This window comes from Anas platyrhynchos, chromosome 4, assembly GCF_047663525.1.
Source record: "Anas platyrhynchos isolate ZD024472 breed Pekin duck chromosome 4, IASCAAS_PekinDuck_T2T, whole genome shotgun sequence".
Taxonomy (NCBI): domain Eukaryota; kingdom Metazoa; phylum Chordata; class Aves; order Anseriformes; family Anatidae; genus Anas; species Anas platyrhynchos.
The window spans coordinates 36,562,222-36,583,226 of NC_092590.1; the positions used below are offsets into that span (position 1 = coordinate 36,562,222).

The 21,005-nt window shown below is 37.6% G+C and overlaps 1 protein-coding gene across 8 annotated transcripts in view; it reads left to right on the plus strand.

Annotated features, from left to right (window-relative positions):
• The window catches only part of IQCM (IQ motif containing M), a 195,323-nt gene that overhangs the window by 25,122 nt on the left and 149,196 nt on the right, over positions 1-21,005 (plus strand). For all 8 annotated transcript variants that reach the window (XM_038178806.2, XM_038178802.2, XM_038178809.2 and 5 more), the window contains one exon: positions 2,019-2,089. The gene's annotated coding sequence lies outside the window, so the exon portion shown is untranslated. The remainder of the gene's footprint in view (positions 1-2,018; positions 2,090-21,005) is intronic.

Consider the following 21,005-nt stretch of genomic DNA (forward strand, 5'->3'; position numbering starts at 1 on the left):
AACCAAACCAAAACAAATAAACAAAACATTCTTTCAGGGAAAAGCTGAAGTAAATTAGAAGGATCAAAGGTGGCTTTATTTATTTATTTATTTTAAGGGAAATCTGAAGGAGCTTGGGCAAAAATGAGCGTTTTTTGTAGGGAAAAGCTAATGTAAATTAGAAGGGAAAATGGTGGCCTTTTTTGAAGGGAAATCTCAGGTAACTGTAGCAAAAATCAGGTTTAGTTTTGTTTTCCCCCAGGGAAAAGCAGAGCCAAGTTAGAAGGGTCAAAAGTAGCATTCTTTGAGGAAAATTTTGATGTAATATGTGGACAAAAATCAGCTTTTTGTGGGGAAAAGATAAGGTAAATTAGAAGCGTCAAAGGTAGCATTTGTTTTTGAAGGGAAATCTCAGGAAACAGGCAAAAATCAGCTTTTCTCTGGGGAAAAGCTAAGGTACATTAGAAGGGTCAAAGGTGGAATTTTCTGAGGAAAATTTTGAGGTAATTTGTGGGCAAAAATGAGCATTTTTTTCACTGAAAATCTGGAGTGAGTGAGTGACTAGGGTCAAAGGTGGCTTTTTTTTTTTTTTTTTCTTTTTTCCTGGGAAAAGCTGAAGTAAGTTAGAAGGGATGAAGCTGTTTTTTTGTTTGTTTGTTTTTTGAGGAAATTTTTGAGGTAATTTGTGGGCAAAAATGAGCATATTTGTAGGGAAAACCTGAGGTAAATTAGAAGGTAAAAGGTGGAATTCTTTTGAAGAGAAATGTGAGGTAATTTGTGGGCAAAAATCAGCTTCCTTCCCCCTCCCCCCCTCCCCCAGGAAATAGCTGAAGTAAATTGAAGGGTCACAGGTAGGATATTTTGAGGAAAATGCTGTGTGCAAAAATGAGCATTTTTATCAGTGAAAAGCTGAAGTAAATTAGAAGGGTCAAAGGTGGCTTTTTTTTTTTTTTTTTTTTTTTTTTTTTAAGGGAAATGTCAGGGCAAAAAAAAATCAGCTTTTTCTCCTGGGAAAAGCTAAAGTAAGTTAGAAGTGTGAAATCTGTTTTTTTTTGTTTGTTTGTTTTTGAGGAAATTTTTGAGGTAATATGTGGACAAAAATCAGCTTTTTTTCTTAAGTTAGAAGGGTCAAAGGTGGATTATTTTTTAAGGAAATTTTTGAGGAAATTTGTGAGCAAAAATGGGCTTTTTTGTAGGAAAAAGCTGGAGTAAATTAGAGAGTCAAAGCTGTCTTTTTTTTTTTTTTTTTTTTTTTTTTAAGGAAAAAAATGAGGTAACTTTGTGAGCAAAAATGAGCATTTTTCCAGAGAAATGGTTAAGTAGGTAACAAGGCTCAAATGTGGCATATTCAGAGAAAAAAATTCAAATAATTTGTGGAAAAAAAAAATTATAGGGAAAAGCTAAGGTAAATGCCACTACTATTCCTTCTAATTTATTTTGAAGGGAAATCTCACGTAACTAAGTAAATATGAGCAATTTCTTTTAGGGAAAGCTAAGATAAATTAGAAGGGATTGGATGGAAACTTTTGAAGGAAAATCTCAGGTAACAAGGGCAAAAATGAGCATTGTTTCTTTAGGGAAAATCTGAAGAAATTAGAAGTATCTAATGTAGCATTTTTGAGAGAAGAGGTAAACTAGGAGGCAAAAAAAATATTTTTATTTTAATTTTTTTAATGAAGATGACGTAGTGAAAAAAAGGAGGAGAATAAAATGATAGAAAAAAACTCAGGTAACGTGGAGGAAAAAATAAGTATACTGTGACAGGAAATTCAAACAAAAACATGGATATTACATTATTTACATTATTATGTAACATTATGTCACATTACTATATAATTGTTTTCCCTCTAATTTACAGGGGGAAAGACACAACAAAGAAAAAGGAGTATTTATGTAACAAGTAAAAAACTAAAGTGAACAAGAAGGAGTAAAAGGGTAAAATAAACAGAAAATGAGAAGTAACAGGTGGAGTTTGCCTATGGGAACAGAGAGAGGAGTTAGTGCTTTGCTGGTCTAAGCGTCTCATGCTTCCTTTGCAGCAGCAGCTGGTGGGGAAGAAAGAAGAGGGAGGCATCATGTGGAACTGCACTGCAAGGCAAGAGTGATGAAGGTGAGGAGCAAAGAGAAAAAGGCACTCTAGGCAAAGGGCCGTCCCGGTTGTCAGGTCTGTGGACACGTAAGAAGAGCATGGCTGGCACCTTTGGTGTCCTGGCCGGCTTTGCACTGGGTGACCTCCCTTTAAGCAGGGTTCGGGTCTTTTGCTTTAGTTGGCCTTTTGCCACGCTGCTCCTTCGGCTGCCTTATGGAATAGGTGAGGAAGAGGCTTCATGTACAACTGCAAGGAGTAAGTGTTGACAAATTGGTTGTCTGAAATGGAAATCTTTTTTCAGTCATTTGTATTTAGTGCAGTATGGAAAAATGAAGTAGACTGAATAAAGCCGATATTGGAGTTTATTTTTGAAAGCCTTTAAAGTACTATCAAAACAGTTTTCAATTTTACAGTTTTTGATTGGGAATCTTTGACCCATAATGATCATCTCTCATCAGTGCAAACGTCTCTCTTTCCCCTCTGCAAAAGAAAAATACTCAGAAGCATCAAATTATATAGACTCATAACCATCTTTTACTTTAAAATCTGCATGGTGAATCAACACTACTGTCCTATTTTTTTCAATGTTTCTTACACCCACAGCTGTATTCCTTAATACCAAAAATATGATTAGAAGAGAGCTTGTGATGTCACTGTCATGTCTGTGTCCACTTCAGTATTATGGTCGTCGTGCTGTGTAAGTGAAGGGTTTACAGCTGCAGTTGGGGGGTATTGTTCTATTGGTGTGAAGATGTGATGCTCAGAGGCAATGGCATTTCAGTGTGGTGTTTCCTATTGGGTAGTAGGGGAAGGTAATACTAGTGTGGCTATCATATGGTGTGAATGTTGGTGTTCTCCAGCATTCCTTTCTAAATTTTGTGGTAGTAAATGTTGCTGCATTGTTATCATTGTGGTTTGATGGAAGTTGTCTGCTGACAGTGCAGAAGTGTAGCAGTGATGTATTTCATCTTCAGCTGGAACTGCAGGCAAGTCAACACAAGCGTAAGTGGACATAGTGAGCTCAGGTTGGTGAAGGTGGGTTAAAGCCCCACAGGGAAGCAGTGGTGGTGCAAAGTACTGGTGTCTTGCTGAAAATGCACAAAAACGCACTTTTTGTCAATAGAAAGCTCTTGCAGAGTGCAGAGGAAGTCCAGCCTTTGCTGTTACCACAGCAACAGCCAATGGACAAACTGGGGCTGTACAATGAAACAACATCTTTTATCTGCTTCTGCATCAGATTCATGATAAATTTGTGCCAAGTATTAAATGGTCACTGTCCCTACCAAATTAAAAAAAAAAGAAAAAAAAAAGAAAAGAAAAAATCTAAACACAAAAACATGTTTACTAACTGCTCATAAGAGGAGGTAATAGGAGGTGTGACATACATACCGCATCTGTCCCTGACTTTAGAGGAATTTTATGTGTTTTCAACAAGAAGCAAAGGTTTACTTTTCTCTTACCTCTCATTAGCTTGGTAAAAGAGGACATTTTGACAACAGCAACCTCACATGAGCACAGTAAGTCCAAATTTTGTTATTACTGCAGTACCAGTGAATGGACAAACCAGGGCTGCACAACAAAACAACACATGCTGCATCTTCCTGCTTATCAGATTTGTGATTAGATTCATGCCAAGTATTAAATGGTCAATACATTTTTGATTTACCTTTTGTTTGCAATTTTTCCGCTTCAGTTCAGGGGTTTCAGTACAATCCTCACTTTCCTCAGCTTCAAGCACTTTGGGAAGTTGCAGGAAAACTTCCCATTTGCTTCTTGCTGTTGCATTCCTTTCTTCAGTCTCTCTGCACTTCTGATTTGTGTCAGCTGCCGCTATCACACCCTCCCTCCTCCACTGACCTGGGCTCTCTGGTCATGAGCCTGAATGGGTACAACCTTTTCTCCTACTTTTCCTAGGGTTTGCCCTAATGGGGCTTTTCCACTACACCTCTGGGCATTATCTTCAGCCACACAGTAAGTCACAAATGTGAGAGTAATGTTTTAGAGAAGCTATCATAAAGGTAACACCTCACAAAAACACTGCCAATTAAAAAATCACTCACAACTAACAAAGAAAAAAAACAAACACAAAACCACCCTCCTCCTCACCCCCTCAAGCACACCCTAGTCCCTAGTTCTAGGGGTCTTAGAGACCAATGGGACCTGATGCAAAACAGAAAAAGCAACCAAAGCACTGCTTAAAGTAACTGACAACAGGCTACCATGCTGGGACAGGGTAAATAAGGAGAGAACCCTGGATTTAAATGTGATTTTATTTTATTTTATTTTATTTTATTTTATTTTATTTTATTTTATTTTATTTTATTTTATTTTATTTCAACAAATGCTTTTACACCATATTACATCATTTTGAATAGCTCAGAATAGCAATATGATCTCAAAATCTAGCAAACAGCTTGCCAAAGCAAGATGATATTAACTCCTATGGATACAGAATCTTCCTTCTTTGGTGACAACACTTCATTATTTCTGTAAAAATAATTTTATATTCCAGCGCATTTGCTGTTCAGTTTATTGAACCCTGCTGTTCACAACATTTGCCTCTTCCCTGCACAAAACCTCCCCACAATGTAGTATGGTTTTATATCCAACAACATTTTAAATAAAAAAAAGTTATATTTTTTCATGCAGATTCTTGTAAAAATTATGTTCTAGGTACACACAACTGAACCAAGATGCATACGAAAATGCATTCACTTCCATTCTCAGGTGCAACTGTGCCATCAGCAACATGGTATTATGTTACTGTGTGCAGTCCAAGGATGGTGATATTCTCATATATAGTCTAACTTAAAAATACAAACAACCCCCCACCCCCTTTCTTTTTTTTTTTTTTTTTTTTTTTTTTTTTTATGAGCAGCAAGAGAAAAAACTGCTATGCTTTATTTGTAAAGTAATCAGAATAGTTAGATGTATAAAAAGAAGCACTATGCACAGAGAATACCAGAAGATCCATCTTCCAAAACACGTTTCTCATTTAGCATTGCGAGCTGGTCTGTAGGTCCCAACTTGTACGGTAGCTTTGTTTGCAAAGTTAAGGAAGTGGTCAAACCCAGAATGCACTTGGACCAAATGACAGCAATTAAGCTGGATTGCAGAAAGAAATAAGATCCATTCCCATTACAACTCATACTGACTACCTCAGAGCCCTTGGGGGTGGGGTAGGGTGGGGACAACACCAAGCATCAGAGAAATAACGTGGTGAAAAACAGCTCTAGAGCAGCATTCAAGGTGCTGGTCTGTTATGAATGCATTTCTGTGAGCTCTTGATAAGTCAAACTTTCATTTAGGAAAAGAGCACTTCTGTTGGTTAAAACTCCTCTTCCTGAGAATTTTGGTATGAGTTTGTCTTGCAAAGCAAAACAACATCCTTTGAACTTGGCTAAGTGTTCCCTGTGGTACTTTTAGCCCTTGCACACTGCCCTGCCAGAGAACTGTTGGAATGTTTTTGTGTTATTTTAGTCCTTCTTCTTTCATCCCACATACATACAACTGGAAATTAGAATACAAGTCCAATGTGGCTAATATAGAAATTAGCAATGAGGAATAATGTCCTCAGGACTGGTGGAAGTCCTGGTGACATTAATTATTTTGCTTACAATCCATCTTTCAAAGATTCTGTTTTTCAGAGCTCTTCCAGAATGAAATTCCTATACCTTGGGTCTGTTCCTTGTCAAAGGAATGATCTTGGCTCTGATCACTTCCAGCACCTTTTCCTTTCATGCTAGGGATAGTGACTGTACTGTTCTAAACACAGAATGAATGACTGTCAAAGCACTGGGATACACCCAGAAATCTAATTGTCCTAGTTGAAAACTTGGCAAGAGCATACTGCAGCCCTCTTCAGCCCTTTATGTCTGGTTTTCTTCCCATGGGAAGCAAGGTGTGGGGAAAAGCGTGGAAGGAGCCAGGAACATTTGTGAAAACCTGTCTTGAAATGGGGTCAGGATGCAGACAGAGCCTGCAGCTAGACCAGTGGGCTGGGAAGGGCTTCCAGACTCTTCAGTTTAGATATAGGAAATGTTGTATGTAAGAAAATACGAACTTAATGCTAGAAGCATGTACAAGGAATGTGACAGTTGGGAGTCTTTTTTAACAGAGGCAAAAGCTTATGGAATTTTATCAGAAATAGAAGAAGTCACTGTTTCGGTTTGTCCATGGCTCACCATTTAAAGTTATCTCAGTAATTTGAGATTGTTTAACATAGAACTCATGGGTTACCTTCCAAGGTCCTCTCACTTAGCACAGGGATTTAGTAATGGATTGCTTGTGGAAATCAGGATTTGATGGAAAATGGAAGGGTGACTTAACTAGATATTCTGATAAGCTTTGCTTCTTAAGAAATCATAGCATTAGCTGGATACATTTCCAAGTTAGTCAATGAGACAACTTCCATATAGTCATTGGGATGCCAGATAATTCACATGAGTATGCTTGTTTTTTTCCAAATCTAGGTCATATCAAGCATGGAGCAGCATGAGATTTTTTGTTAATCACATGTATCCTATCTCAGCCTCTCTTCCGCCATGCTAACAATAAGGGAAAGGAAAAGCAGATCTGTGGCTAAGGGCTGTTAGATACATTAAACTTTTCTCTAGTAACCAGGTGCAGAATTCAGACGCAAAGCTACCATGATTCCAGAGCTTTGCTTCCAAAATCTGTTCGGTGCGAAATTCTGTCCCAGCAAGAGTGTTTCTCTCTCTTGTAGGCCTGTCTGACTTTTCAGTAGGAATAATCAGACCTTTCAAAATAAATTACAGCATTTGGAAGCTATAAAGAATCGGCTTCTGCCCTTCTGCCTCGTTTCTCCCCCCCCCTTTTTGTTTCATGCTGTTCTTCTCGTTGATGCCTGACCAGAGTCAATTCCCGAATGTCTCATGTTTATTCACTAGGCTGCTGACGATAATCACAATGAAATCTCAGTAGCTTTCAGCTAGGGAAGTGTTATTTTTTCTGAAGGCATTTCTATTCCAAGTTACTGCATATGATATCTTAGGCCGTGATCTTATGAACATTATACTCGATGCCAGGAGGAGTCAGGCTGGTGAAGTCAAGCACGTACATAAATGCTGGCAGGATTTGTTCTTTCCTAAGCATAACACTGTAATAATTTAACAAAGTATGTCACACATGTAATGAGTGTTTATCAGGCCCACACAGAACAGCTGTTGGTATGTTAGAATTGTAATACATAAAAAATAGCTGTGCCAAAATGTGTTTAAGCATGGCTGTATATGGCAGGTGAAGGCTTTTGGAAGCATCCAACATGCATTGTTTTGCAAAGTAAGCTAGAACACACTGCTGGTGTGCTCATGTGTGATTAAAGTTTGGGGATTTCAGGATTGCATCTTGCCCCAGTTGCAAAAATAAAAATTAGTCCAGGTTCGTTACAGTAAAGTGAGCTCCTGTCTGCCACCTTGTGTAACAATATCTAAAATACAAAATCGGATATTTAGAGGAAAACCGGTAACAGTGGTTGTCTGCTTTTAGAAATAAGTGCTGTACTTTAGTATCACTGAGGGGTGGATTCCCTAGGAAAAACACTCAACAGAACATTAGGAAACATAGGGAGAAGGGCATGCATACACACTGTGAATCCATAATGATTAGGAAAATCAAATTAAGATATTCCTGCATAGTGAAGCAATAAACGAAACACAGGTAACCTACGATGCTAACAGATCAGTCCAGATCCTGGGTGAGAGGAACTAGAAGTCTGTTTTTGCTTCCAAAAGGGATAAGGACATCCTATCTCTTTTCTCTAAATCATTGGTAACCTTAGTTTCTTGTTCTCACAGTGGTGTGAATTTACCTCTGTCTGGGATATTACACTTAAACCTGTGGTGCATAGGTTTAAAGTGATTTTTCCTTGTTTTGCTCTAGGCTCTAATTTGTAAAACTTGTGAATTCTAACTGCGCAGTGCCACAGTGAGCTTCTGCTAATCTGCTCTTTATATCTTGCTTCCAAAGTAGTCTAGATGGTATCATCTGAGATCTTTTTTTCTTGTCCCCAAGATACATTTCCTGCTTCTATTGTAGACTGAATGGACTCTGCACCTCTCTGTATAGCTGTGTTCCCAGCTATTGGTCCTTAGAGCTACCACCAGCTTTAAATGAGCTCAACATCCAGGCAGAGATGTGAGATGCTGGATGTCCTTGGCTCACACTGAAATCAGAAAAGGAGAAGGACTGGCACTCTGAGGCCCAGGTCCCTGAAGGCTATTTAGTTCTCCAGCCTTAAGCTTCTGATCCCCCGTAGATTTCAATGATGAATTAGCCATCTAATTCTGAGTCATTCAGACAACTTCAGCTGATATTACTTGCTTAAGTAATCTAGCAAAGGCTGTGGGACTGCATGACTAAATAAGGTGAAGTCTGTGGCTGTATACTGGTAATACTCAAACAAAGAAGCAAGTTGTCTACTTAGCTAAACTACCTTTGTTCAATATCTAAAACCCTTACCAATGCTTAAAAAGGCAATTAAATGAATGTAAAATCAAAACCAAGATACGCTAATCTAAAATTAGAAAACTAATTAGAGCTGTATTTCCTGGTTCCAAAGGGGAAAAATTTGCCACCAGATTGAGAGAACCATGAAAACTTTCTCAATTAATAAATTATTCCAAGATAATCTTGAAAATTAGTGTACTTAAAATTTATCTTTAAAGATTTGTTTCTTTATAATGGTGATATTAAAGTAGGCTTTTCTTAAAAAAGCCTACTTTAAAAAAGCAACTTATTAAAGTTGGCTTTTCTTATGTAATGTTGTTATACAAATACTTGTACATGTACGTAGTGGCATGTACAAGAAAATCTTCAGGGTGAGTTTTCTGTGACACTCCAACTTTAAACGTTTAACTCCCTGAAGTTACACATCTACTCCAACCTCCTCATCTAGATTGCCTCATTAGTCAATAGAGAGAAATAAGCAAATCCAAAATGTGTTTCTTGCCCTCCTATAAAAGATGGAATGAGTCGCAATTTGCAAGTTCTCTTCCTTCTGTTGTCTGTGGAGGGGAGTCTGGTCAGCCTGGCTGTTAGCTCTGGCACATGACTTTTCAGCAACTGATGTTTGAAAGCAGAAAAATTGCTCTTTTCTATAACATCGAAACCGTTTTTCTATAACATTGTCACTGTTTTTCCCCAGACAAAGAATTCATACTGTAACATTGAAACCTAAAGTTTTTAAAATGCTAAGAAATCTCCACCATCCCTACAACACAAGACTTTGGAAAGATCTAAAGTGATGTGGGAGTAGGTTAAAATCAAAGACTTGAAGATAAGTGTGTCTGTCCCCCAAATGTAAAAGCTACAATTCCTGCCTGTATCCATAATCCTTGGTGTAAGTTCTGAAAAATGCAAGAAGATAAAGTAGGAAAAAGTATTTCATTTATGTAGAAATGCTAGAATGGCTAAAAGATGAACAGAACCTTGTAAAATCAACCCCCTTAACACCAACCAACTTAATGAGCATTATCTCTGAACTGATCTATTCATTACTGCTGATCGAAATCTTGTACTTGCAGTATGTATACTGCCAGACATTCTACACCCCCAGAGTCGCCCTGTGCTATCATCCTACACTGAAAGTTTACACTTCCTCAGTCTGCTCTAGTTTATATCAAATGTAGATTATTAAGTTATACACAGGGGAACAGGTGGGTGGAGCAGCTGGCATGAGAAGTGAGCAGCCTGACAACAGAAAAAAATCAGGGTAGATTGCAGCACAAAATTTTTTCCTAGGAAATTGCAAATTTTACAATCTGTTCATGAGAACTGATGATACAGCTCATGTGCCAGGTAACAAGTCTAGGAGACTCTAGACTTCACTGGAAGCAGACTATTCAAGACCTTCAAAGATCTTGTTAGTTTCGGCTTCAGTCTATTACGTTATATCATGCAATCCTACTCATTCTGGAAAGCAATTCTTTATGAATTTCATAAGGAGATTGAAAAGGTCACAGTAGTTTTTCAGTCTTAATTAACTGACTGAATGATTTACTGTATTTCTCATTACAGATTAAGTTTTAGGGATGTCTCTGAACTCTTGAATTGTGTAGGATTTCGGGGGGAGGTTGTCTTTGTTTCCATTCACTGACATGACAACATCAGTTTGCGCTGGTTCTCATGTACCAGCTAAAGCAAGCTAATCAAGTTCATAAACTCATCTATTTTAGGTGCAGTGTGGAGGGTGACCTGGTAGAATGAAACATTCCGGATCCAGAAACATTGAATGTTTAGACTAGCATGAGCAGGCATAGCCAAGGAGAATGTAGTGACAATCAGGACAATCTGATAAGGCCAAAGTGGCAAAACTTCTACAGTAAGGAAGTAAGTAGATGACTGGAGGAAGCGGGTGAGATGATCAGAGCTGGAAAGAAAGATAAACCACCAGGTTATTATCAAATATCATGGCAGTTTAGGCTGTATCATGTATCAGTTACTAGGGAACCCAGACCAAAGCAGCCTCTTGGCTACGCCGCTGTCTTAGGAGACAGCAGAGCAAGGTCTTACCTCTGTGAGCTCTGTGTTCGTCTCTCCCATTTTAACTTGAGAAACTTTCTCATGAAAATTTCATTAAAGCACATACATTTCTGTGCAAAGTTGCAGTTCTGACAAATCAGCATTTTTCAATGAAAAGCGTTTAATCAAGACATTTCCAGCCAAGTCTAATTATAGCATCCTCTTTAAACAGGGTTTCAGACAGCACTTCAAAAAGAAACACAATGAAACATCCATTATTGCTAAGTTTTTCATATTACTCAAATTACAAGAAACAATTATGTATGTCGTAAATGATATCTTGATAAGCGTTTGACATGCCACTGAATAACATTTGGTGGTGTGAGTTTCTAACATGTCTCCTTTAAATTCAAACTTCCTTCTAGTTCGTATCTGAATTACAGTTGAACAGAAGCCAAAGTTCGTTCAGCATAAATTCAATTAAGAAATGTAAACATTTGGAGCCCTTCTTTAGAGGAAAGAATGAAGAAAAAAAAAAAAAAGAAGAAAAAAAGTTGTCTGTGGGAAAGATGCATGAAGACCACAAGGAGAGATGTATTTTTATCTGGAGGAAAGAATCAGTAGTAACTTTTGACATGGACACAGTAACTTGTTACTGGAGGCAGCAGGTTTCTTGCTTATGACAGAAGACAGGCAGCTGTGTATCAGAGAAAAGTAATTCGAGTGTTTGTACAGTCACAGGGAACAGTATGCTGTTAATGGCAGGAGAGCATGCTTAGCTTTTGGAATTTTTTTTGGCTGTTGTGAAACATGTAGTGAACACTGGTTTCAAACAAAAGTGTTTTTGTTGTTGACATGCTGCTTCTCACAGGCTTTTGTAGAAGAACTTGCAAACTCCTGCTATAACCTGAGAGCCCACAGTAAATTTTACAGGAGCAAAGGTAAAGAGAAAAACAACAATGATAATGGAGAATAAAGCCAAAAAAGGGCTTAGTAGAAAGTATGGATGTTTATCTACACATTTTAAAGTACACTTAATCTGGTAGCATGGAGATAGTGTAGTGGTCCTAAACCTGCACTGGCAAAAACTGGATAGTACATGCAAAGGCCAACACATTTCTGACTCACTGTCTAGAGTCTGGTAAAGCAAATGACAGCTGGTGGTGTTCTTAATATCAGCATCAGATCCAAGGAAACCAGCTGAAGCATGTAGCTCAGAAAATTCATTACCCATTTTAAAAGTTTGAAGAGGATGTGAAGAAAGTTCAAGAAGGACGTTGGCTTCTGAACACTTAGCTCTTTCACAAGCTTTGGGAGTTGTAGTCTTATATAATAGTGCATTCTGGGAATATTTACAGCTTAAAGGTCTTTTGAAAGCTTGGCTTATACAAGGTGTGGATTCCAAGCAAACAGACAAAAGTCTCTAACTGAGATAGACAAAGCATAAATAAAACAACAAACAAAACCCAAAACCAACTCCAATACAAATAGGTGCTTTGCTTGAATGCTTGAAATATATATATCTGCCTTTTTTTTTTTTGTTTTAGTTAAATATATTGATTGAAAAGAATGGGAAGCTTCTGCAAATGCCATCAAGAGATAATGACAAACTATGGGGTTCCAACATTCTGGTTAGGGATGGACATTGATTTGAGGTATACAATGGCAAAATGAATCTGTAGTGCAGCACTTCTCTGCCCACACTTGAAAGAGGAGGCTTATTCCAATGTGGTCTGGGAATAGGCTTTTTTTTTTTTTTTTTGAATTATGTTGTCAGTGTTGCTAGGATTAGACAGTGTTTGGAAAGCATGGCCTGGGGCCTCTGAGAAGTCTCAGCATCTGTATTTGGGTGCCCAGCTGGAAGATAATTGCAGGCTCAAAAAGGTGGTGTTGGGATGGTCACAATTATGAAGTCATTTTGGGCTGTATGAAAGCTTTCTGCGCTGGAACTGGCCAGTAGGCAGCATTTTACAGCATCTTCATTCATAAACCAATTTTGGTTTTTAGATAATTACTGGGCAGCTACTCAGAAGAGCAAGATTGATATTATCACTCAAATGTCAGATGGATTTAGAAGATATCAATATATTGTAGTTATCTGTTTTGTGGCATCAGTGCTGTGTTAACAAGAAGTGTGTTTTATCTGCTTTTAAATGTAACTTAACCAGAAAAAAAAAAAATCTGAATCTAGATTATGTGTACTTTAGCACATGCCTAACCTCAGTGGAATTGTACAGAAACAGCTGAACCAAATCTGTTTGATAGCTCAGAGGTTTATTCTTAGCTTTTGAAAGGGTGGGGCTGGTTCATCTCTGAGGAATTTATTGTAGAGTTACTCTCATGGATCCAGAAGCAAATAGGCATCTCACTGCTATACTGTCCCTCTGCTGTTTTGATAGTAGTCCTAGCCCTTCATAATTCCTTGCATGCGGGTATCAATTATTGCTAAGGCAGACTCCATGAGGATTTGAGTTTGTTTGGGACTTTATTTTGGGATTACATGGAGAGCAGACATTTTTCAGAGATGATCTTTATAAACAAGGCAGCTTTTGTTAGTTTACTGGAACACAGCGTTTCAAGGTCCTTAAGTCAGAATGGAAAAGCAAAGCTCATATGCACGTCCATATTGACAGCATGATATTTCCACACCATTAACAGCTCTTCAGAGCTCCTTAACACCACACAATGTTCATTTTCTACATGCTGACTATGTCAGTAAGAATTCAACCCTTCAGTGCCACCCTCCAGTGAAAACATACTTACCTTCTTTGACAGTGTAAATAGGGCTTCGTTTTCAAGAAGAGTCTGCTTCTCAGAAGAAACCTGTCCGTGAACCTGAGCATGTGCTGCTGATCTCTTTCCCTGGTACTCTGCTTAAATGCAGTATGAATACATGCCTGAATCTTCCCTGAATTATGGCCCTTGCTGTTATTGGCAAGAATAGCAGTTCTATTATTTTAGTATTTTTTTTCTTTCTTGTGCTTGCTTTGATCTTCCAGATCGTGCTCTGCTGTATCTTCCAGAAGGTTGTCTTCATTTATAATTAACTGACCAAGCATTGTCAAAGCATAGTTGTATCCTCTCTGCTTTGCAGATGGGAAACTCAAACATCAGCAGAAGAGAATTGTCAATGGTGACAAAAAAGTCTTTGGTCACCTACAGAAATAGAAATCAGCCTTATTTCTAGTCTGACATTATTAGGTGCTAAAAGGAAATGAGAATGAGTTTGTCTATTTTGTGTCCTCAGATGAGACAGGAGCCTTCTTGCTCTTTAACTTTATTTTCAGAATATGTGACTGTCCTTGATGATTAAAGCCCACACTTGAAGATTGATGTCATCTTTGGTCTTTTTTTGGCCACGATATTATGGCTGAATTTACTACCCTGTGCATCTTTTAGATATATATTTTGCTTTTTTAGGTTTTCAGTGTTGGAAACAGACATAGTATGGATGAAAATTGGCAGAAAAACATGAAAAGCTTCAGGATTTTGAGTCAGGTGGCAGAACATTCGGGAAGCTTCTGGCACACTACAGATGGTTGATATAAACTGTTGTGGCAGAGCGGCTCTGCCAGGAACCCCATGGAGTTTTTCTAAAGTAAACTTTTAAAAATACACAGAATATTAAAGCAGGAAAAAAATAATATCATTTGAAAGCACAGTTAATATGTTACTGTGCTGTTGTGCAGTTCCATATAGCCTCCTCAATTCCTTTCCCAATTCCACCCTCTATGAGCTTCATACGCTTTTTTCAAACGAGTCATGTAGCTGGTTGGGGGCATATAACAGACTACGTCAAGAGCTGAACCGAGCAGCAAATTTGTAGATACTTTCATATTTACAAATGAACTATGAATACTATTAAAGAGAAAAAGCATAGTTTTACATATACCAGATTAGAGGCTTGTGAAGTGCACTTAATAGATATATATATTTTTAATATTTATGTAAAATCTGTGTAAAACTTAATATGTTTGTATATAAGAATATACACACAAACATTATGTAAGATAAGTTCTATCATATTAAATAACTGAAGTAAGTGTATTATGATATAAAAAGTAAGTGTATTATGATATATAATGCCAAACTCTTGGCAGAATGATTGGGAATAAGAGAAGACCCATTTGTCTAATACAAACACTCCAACATATATTATTTCCTCCTTTTTTATTTTAACAAAGGTTTTTAGAGGTTTTTTTTGTTTGTTTTAACAAAGGAAAAAAATGTTCTTAAGAGGAAAACAACCTTCAACTGAAAAATTTCTAGGTACACAGACCAAATTAGATTAATAGAGTTTGGGAATCTGATTAAAAAAAAAAAAAAAAAAAAAAAACTTTTAAAAATATTGCTCTATTTCTGCTTTTCTTGGAATTGTGATCAATGGTGCTTGGCAAATCTTAGCTGACAACTGATATTTCGAGAGAAAACCTGTATCTGTAAAAATTGTGTTAGATCCTTGATCATTTTTTACTTCCCTTATTAGCTTAAGAAATTAGCATTTAGAGATGTCAGTCAAAACATATATATTTTTTAAAAAGTGATAAAGGCATCCCAAGCTGTGATTTATCTCTTCACGTTTCCTTTGTACACTACTGAAAAAAAGTAAATAATGTTTAGGCAGTTTAGATAGTGGCTAAAGCTTTCCATCTCCAAATATTTCTTTATATCCACTTCCAAATAATTTAGTTGTCAAAATAAGAGATTCACCTTTTGTACTAGCAAGACAATCCTCTAAAATGAAACAACATCCTCTCAAGTTCAAAACATTGCATATAATCTGTATTTTTCTACAGCATTTTGATGTGAAGTTTTCCTCAAGATTTCATTAAACTAGGTCATAAAGGAGGGCAAACCGAGGTTATCTGGCCTAATTTGATTGTCTCTAAAAGCGATACATCTGTTGAATTTTCAATGAGTTTTTTTGCCCTCTGCACCTCAGCCTTTCAATCTTGTGAAAGAAGTAGTTGTTCTGTCTTTAAGGCCAAGTCACGGGGAAGTCAGAAGAAAAATTCCACGTGCTTGAGGCTGGGCTTCTTGGGTCAGAGTATATGGATCTGTATTGGGAATTAATTTATAAGTTCAGTAGAATAGTTTTTGAGATTAGACTATATAATACCAAGGGATACCTGTTTTTTTTCTTTTTTTCTTTTTTTCCCCCCTTTTGTTGAAAAGAAGTTTAAGTTAGACAGCTTAAAGTATTATTCTTCTAAGAATGGACACAAAACTTGGAAGATCTCATAAGTGCATTACTGATGTAACACGAGGAGTTAAGGTAAAACTTGACTGATTACTAATTACATACAAGTAGCAGCAGTCGCATGCCTTTTCCATGGGTATGAGTGCTATGTCATGCATATTTGATTATCTTCTAGAATGGACCTGAGTCGGAAAAAACATACACTATTATAGATACAGTAACCTATTCTCATTGTAAAATTAGGTCTAATCATCCTATGAATTACTATAATGTGCCATTTGTGGTGAATCTATCTGTGAAGCCATATTCTTATGCTTCAGCTTTAAGACTGTTAGACTTGTATGTTATTTTTGTTGTTGTACCTTTCCACTACCACAGCAACAATTTTGCTATTCTCAGCTCATAGTAATTGTGAGAAAATCAAATTCCATCTGTTTTTGCAGAATGAAGTCTGAATAAAACTTCACTTGTTAAACATCACTTTTTTCTACTTCAGGGCTGGTTGAGCAAACTGGGGTCTGGTGGTGGTGTACAAAGTAAACAAACTGTCCAGCTAGTGAGAAATACACATGGTCACTCAGTGTCAAAGCTAATTATATTGACTCCAGTTTTGCAGTATTAAACATTTATACACCTTGCAGGGGCAAATAGAGGATTGCTCATTTCACTTGATTTATTCTGCATGTAGAACTTGAACAGCAACTACATTTTAAAAATACGACCCTTGAATTTGCTAGCCATAACTAGCCTAGAGCATTGATGTTTTCAGTTTTCATAGGATAAAACTGTTACCGTTTTGTAGTAGAAGTTACCATTTTGAGCCTGGATGGGTTTTCATAACAATATGCATATTAAAAACAGAGTAAAGTAAGAAGGGAAAAAAATTTCATTATATCATTTACTCATGCAGTGGTGTAACACTCTGTTGAGATCAGGTCTCTCAAAAGGAAATGTGAAAAATCTCAACACAGAATGAGTAGAGTAAGTAGAATAAAATTAGTAGCTTTTGCTTACCCTGCAAGAAATACCTCTACTATTTTCTTTTTATCTTTTTGGAATGTAGTAAGTTAATTTAGCAATTAGGCAGATTTTCTATGGTGAAACCAATATGTCACTTACAGAAACTACTCTTCGCTTTCACTCAAGCCATGAATGTTTCTGAAAGCTCATTTGTGGCCCCATGCTACACAGTTATAGGGCTCATCAGGAAATCTAGTTAAGTTTCAGTTTCAATAGTGTTTAGGAATACATCAAAGTAAGAGTTTTATTGTTACAAAAAATGGCAAAATGTAGTGTCTGCATCTTTCCCCACAGTCTTCCTTTCCCCTTCTTTTGTCTGCTTGCTTTTCTATGGCTTGTTGTTATTGAATAATGATAGTTTAGTTTCCACTGCAAAAACTTGAGGGGAGATCTAAGACCTTTCTATTTGCTATGAATTCTTCAATCAAGATGACATGTTACTGCTCCAGGCCAATCCTGTTGTGTGCTCCTCAGGACACCTGATGCTGTAAACATTACTTTGCTTCTTCATGGGCAATTTTTTCAGTGACTTTCCTGTGCCTTGTTACTCCTATGAGATGCTCTTAGACTTTTCACCAGCATTTATGCTATTTGCAGTACCAGGAAGCAAGACTAAATTCTCTTCCTCATCTCTTTAGAAATGTACCACTGAATTCAGTGAGAGCTCTGAAAACAGGATCTGTCTCTAACACCTTGACAGAGCAAGAATTTCAGATGCGACCTGTAAAACTCAGGGAGGCCTCCAGTCTCCCTGCTTCACAGGCAAGCGAAAATCAAGATGTTTCCACTCACCTATATTTTGCTGACTCTGTTTTGTACCTATCCTCTCTACCAGTGGCAAAAATGGAAAATCAAGACTTAACAACCACTTATTTCATGGCCACTTCAGCAGGCCCATCAGAATTCTGCAGCTGCTCTCCATTCAGGGCTCATCAAACACCTCTCCCTTCACAGTTTCTCAAACGCCTCCACCTCAGCATTTCAAGTAACTCAAGCTGCTTCCTTTCTTGCTTGCTCTCCTGCTTGCGTGCCAAAAACAGAAAGCCTTTATTAAGGGCTTCCCCGTCAATCATCCTGAAGGCCTCTTTGGAGGTCTGATTAGTATTTGCAGCCTATGTTCAGAAACAGGCTAAATCTATCTGGTACAATTTATACAAAGAGGGTATGAGGGAAGGGAACGATTTAACCAAAGGGTGAAGTCTTGTTTCTGTGCTGCAAGATATGTTATCATCTCTGTGAGCAGTGAGATATTTTCAGACTGTAAAGAGTTTTGCATGCAGGAATTTAAGATATGCTATGTCATTTGGGATTGTTAAGGCTTGCCTTTACAGCAGTACCTGAGAATTGGGGTAAATTAGCCTGTACTGGAACTTGAGGCTGCTCTGTTGGAACTGCTGCTGTGGCATTGGTAATTTACAGTGGACTTAGACGTGCCTACAGCCTGTACAATTGTATCAGTGCAGATATTCCCTTCATCTTTCTAAGCCCATACAGACTGGATAAAGCAATTCAGAGGAAAGAAAATGTCTTCTGTGACGTGACATGTGCTCTGGATCCCACACCTTATGATTGCACAAAAATATTAAAAATTGAATTCTATTAATTCAGAAGAATGGAGAATGGTGAATGCTGAATAAGCCTTTCAGAGGCAGAGCTGGAGGCTTGAGAGATGGACAAGGCATGGGGGGAAATGCTACCCTGCACTACCTGTCTGGGTAGGCTGCAGCTTGGCCAGCCTTACCTGCTAGACTTCGTCCAACCAGAAGTGAATGACAATGTACCTGGCTAACAAACCAAACAACAAAAAGCAAGAGGAATAAATGACTTATTTGTGATGCTGAAGGTGATCAGCTTGCATGCTGAAGGGTGAGATTTTATTTGGGTATACTTCTTTATTCAGACAATCCTGGTTAACCCAATAACCTTACTAAAACTACACTTACTTGAGTGCCTTATCTAATCTGTTGTGCTGTAAACTTTGCTTAGTAATCAGGCTGCAGAAAGTTGACAGTTCCTGATTTAATTATAAAGCAACTATTGGAGCAAAGTACACAGACCTAAGGCTGCCTGCCAGCTCCAGGTGCTGCTGAGCAACCTCTGCAGAACCAGCGTGGTGGTGGCCGTGGGACTGCTCCTCCTCACAGCCTCGCTCAGCAGAAGCTGGCTGCTGTCAGGTAATGGGGACTGTTGCTTCTCCTTTCTCCAGAGGTTTCGCAAGCAGCTGAAGCAAATGATTTGGGGAGCAGCATAACGTTTGAACAGAACAAATAGTTGAAGAAAGAAGAGTGAGATGAGAGATTGTTACTTGGATACAGCAAGAGCCAACACAACAGAAGGAAGGGTTGGGAGGAGGGGCAAAGGCGAAACAACAGGAGGCATTTAAGGGCTGGAAGGATCTGTGTTTTCAGTGCTTGTGCACCTAGTGGCAAGGCAGTTCTATTACGTTTACTGATCCAGAAACACTTTCAGTACATTATTTATACAACTCTTTTATTCTTCCCCTTCCAGTCAGTTCCTCTTTCTTGGGCTTTCATGTTTATCTTCTATCATATCTTTTTTTTTTTTTTTTTTTTTTTTTTTTTACTCTTTATTTGGCCTTCAGAAGGAGTTTCTTCTGTTATATTTTATACAAAGTGAGGGAACTACTATTTTCAAGAAACAGTAATTCCTTTGCGGCAACAGGAGCACTTGATACATCTGGTTGCTTGGTTGCTACTGCTGATTTCATGTGTCTGGTGCCTTGCTACAGGGGTTGTTACTTTGTCTGCACACCTGGAAGATTTTTTGTCATAATCACAAAGGCTGCAGACACTGATAGCAATGTTCCCTCATGAGCAAAAGAAGCCTTCACAGGACCATTCTTGATCAGAACACACAGAAAAAAAAAAAAAAAAAGTATTTTGCAGGCTGATTTCTGAAGAAGTGCTGGGTTTAGTTCCATTTCAGAGATGGAGGGAGATGCTGTTGGACTGCTCAGCTCAAATTTTCCCTCTTTTTCCTTGCCATCCATGTGGCAGATTTATGTAGCTGAATTATTCCAGGGAGTCAGGCCACAGAAACGATTGTTTTTTTGAAAACAAAATTGAAAAATTGAAAACAATTTTTTGAATTGAAAACAATTGAAAACAAAATTGAAACAAAAGAATGAATATAAAGTGAACAAGCTAATTTGTGATGACTTTACCATGTATAGTTCAGGTAACTACAGTAGTTCACAGGGATATGAGTTACCCTAAAGCAGATGTCATGTTCTCAATGTATACTGTGGTTGCTAGTGGTACCTATATTGTATAGGTTGAAATTACATAACATATTGTTTACTGTTGTTATATTTCTATTTTCACTTGTATGTGCAGACTTACCTTTCAGCTCAGCAATAGGTTGTGCAACTTCCTTTTTGTTTTCATACAGCATTTCTAATGGAAATCTCCCAAAACCTATCCCTAGAAGGAAATGCATCCTAAGGACTTATGCACGAATGCATTTGCCATTACAGTAGGTTTTACAGGGTAACTTCTTGGTGCTGCTTTGTTACTGCTTTGCAGCAATGAGCAGTTATGCAGACAAGATACCTTAGTAGGTTTCTTTTCTGTGAGATGCTACATACCAACATGAAGGAGGGCTCTCAATCTGCACTCAGGATTTGACATCACCATTGCACTGATACAATATGATTTTTTCAGTCCTTGTTTTTTGACTCTAAAACCTCTAATTCTTTTGTCTGTTATTGCTCCTTGTCATCCCTGTTTATGTATAAAGTTTCCTCCCTTGCAATTTTTCCTTACTTCCACATCATTTTTTCTATGTATAAAATCCTGGTTCTGCACAATCCTTTTTCTCGTATATATGAGTAGGTGTGAAAAGATAAATCAGATCTGTAAGGCTTGGAAAACCCAAAGCCCTTTTCTATGGCAGCAATATTTAGGTTCACTGCCTAACTGTCAGATTTATTCAGCCATCTCCTAAAGTTATTTCAGTCAACTATAATTCTTAGAAAGATCTTTTGGAAATTATTATCTTTTTCATGAAGCAAAAGAAATGTGAAGTGCTCCAAAAATATTTTTATAGGACACAGTATAATTAATGTGTATTTTAAATACCATTAAAGAAGCAAAGACATGTTTTTTCCCATGGATTTGTATAACCTTATGTAGTATTGGAGCTCATTTCTTTTACTGTGTTGCTGTTACTTTTTAGCTATATTTATACTTGGCAATTAAAAGTATATATATCCTC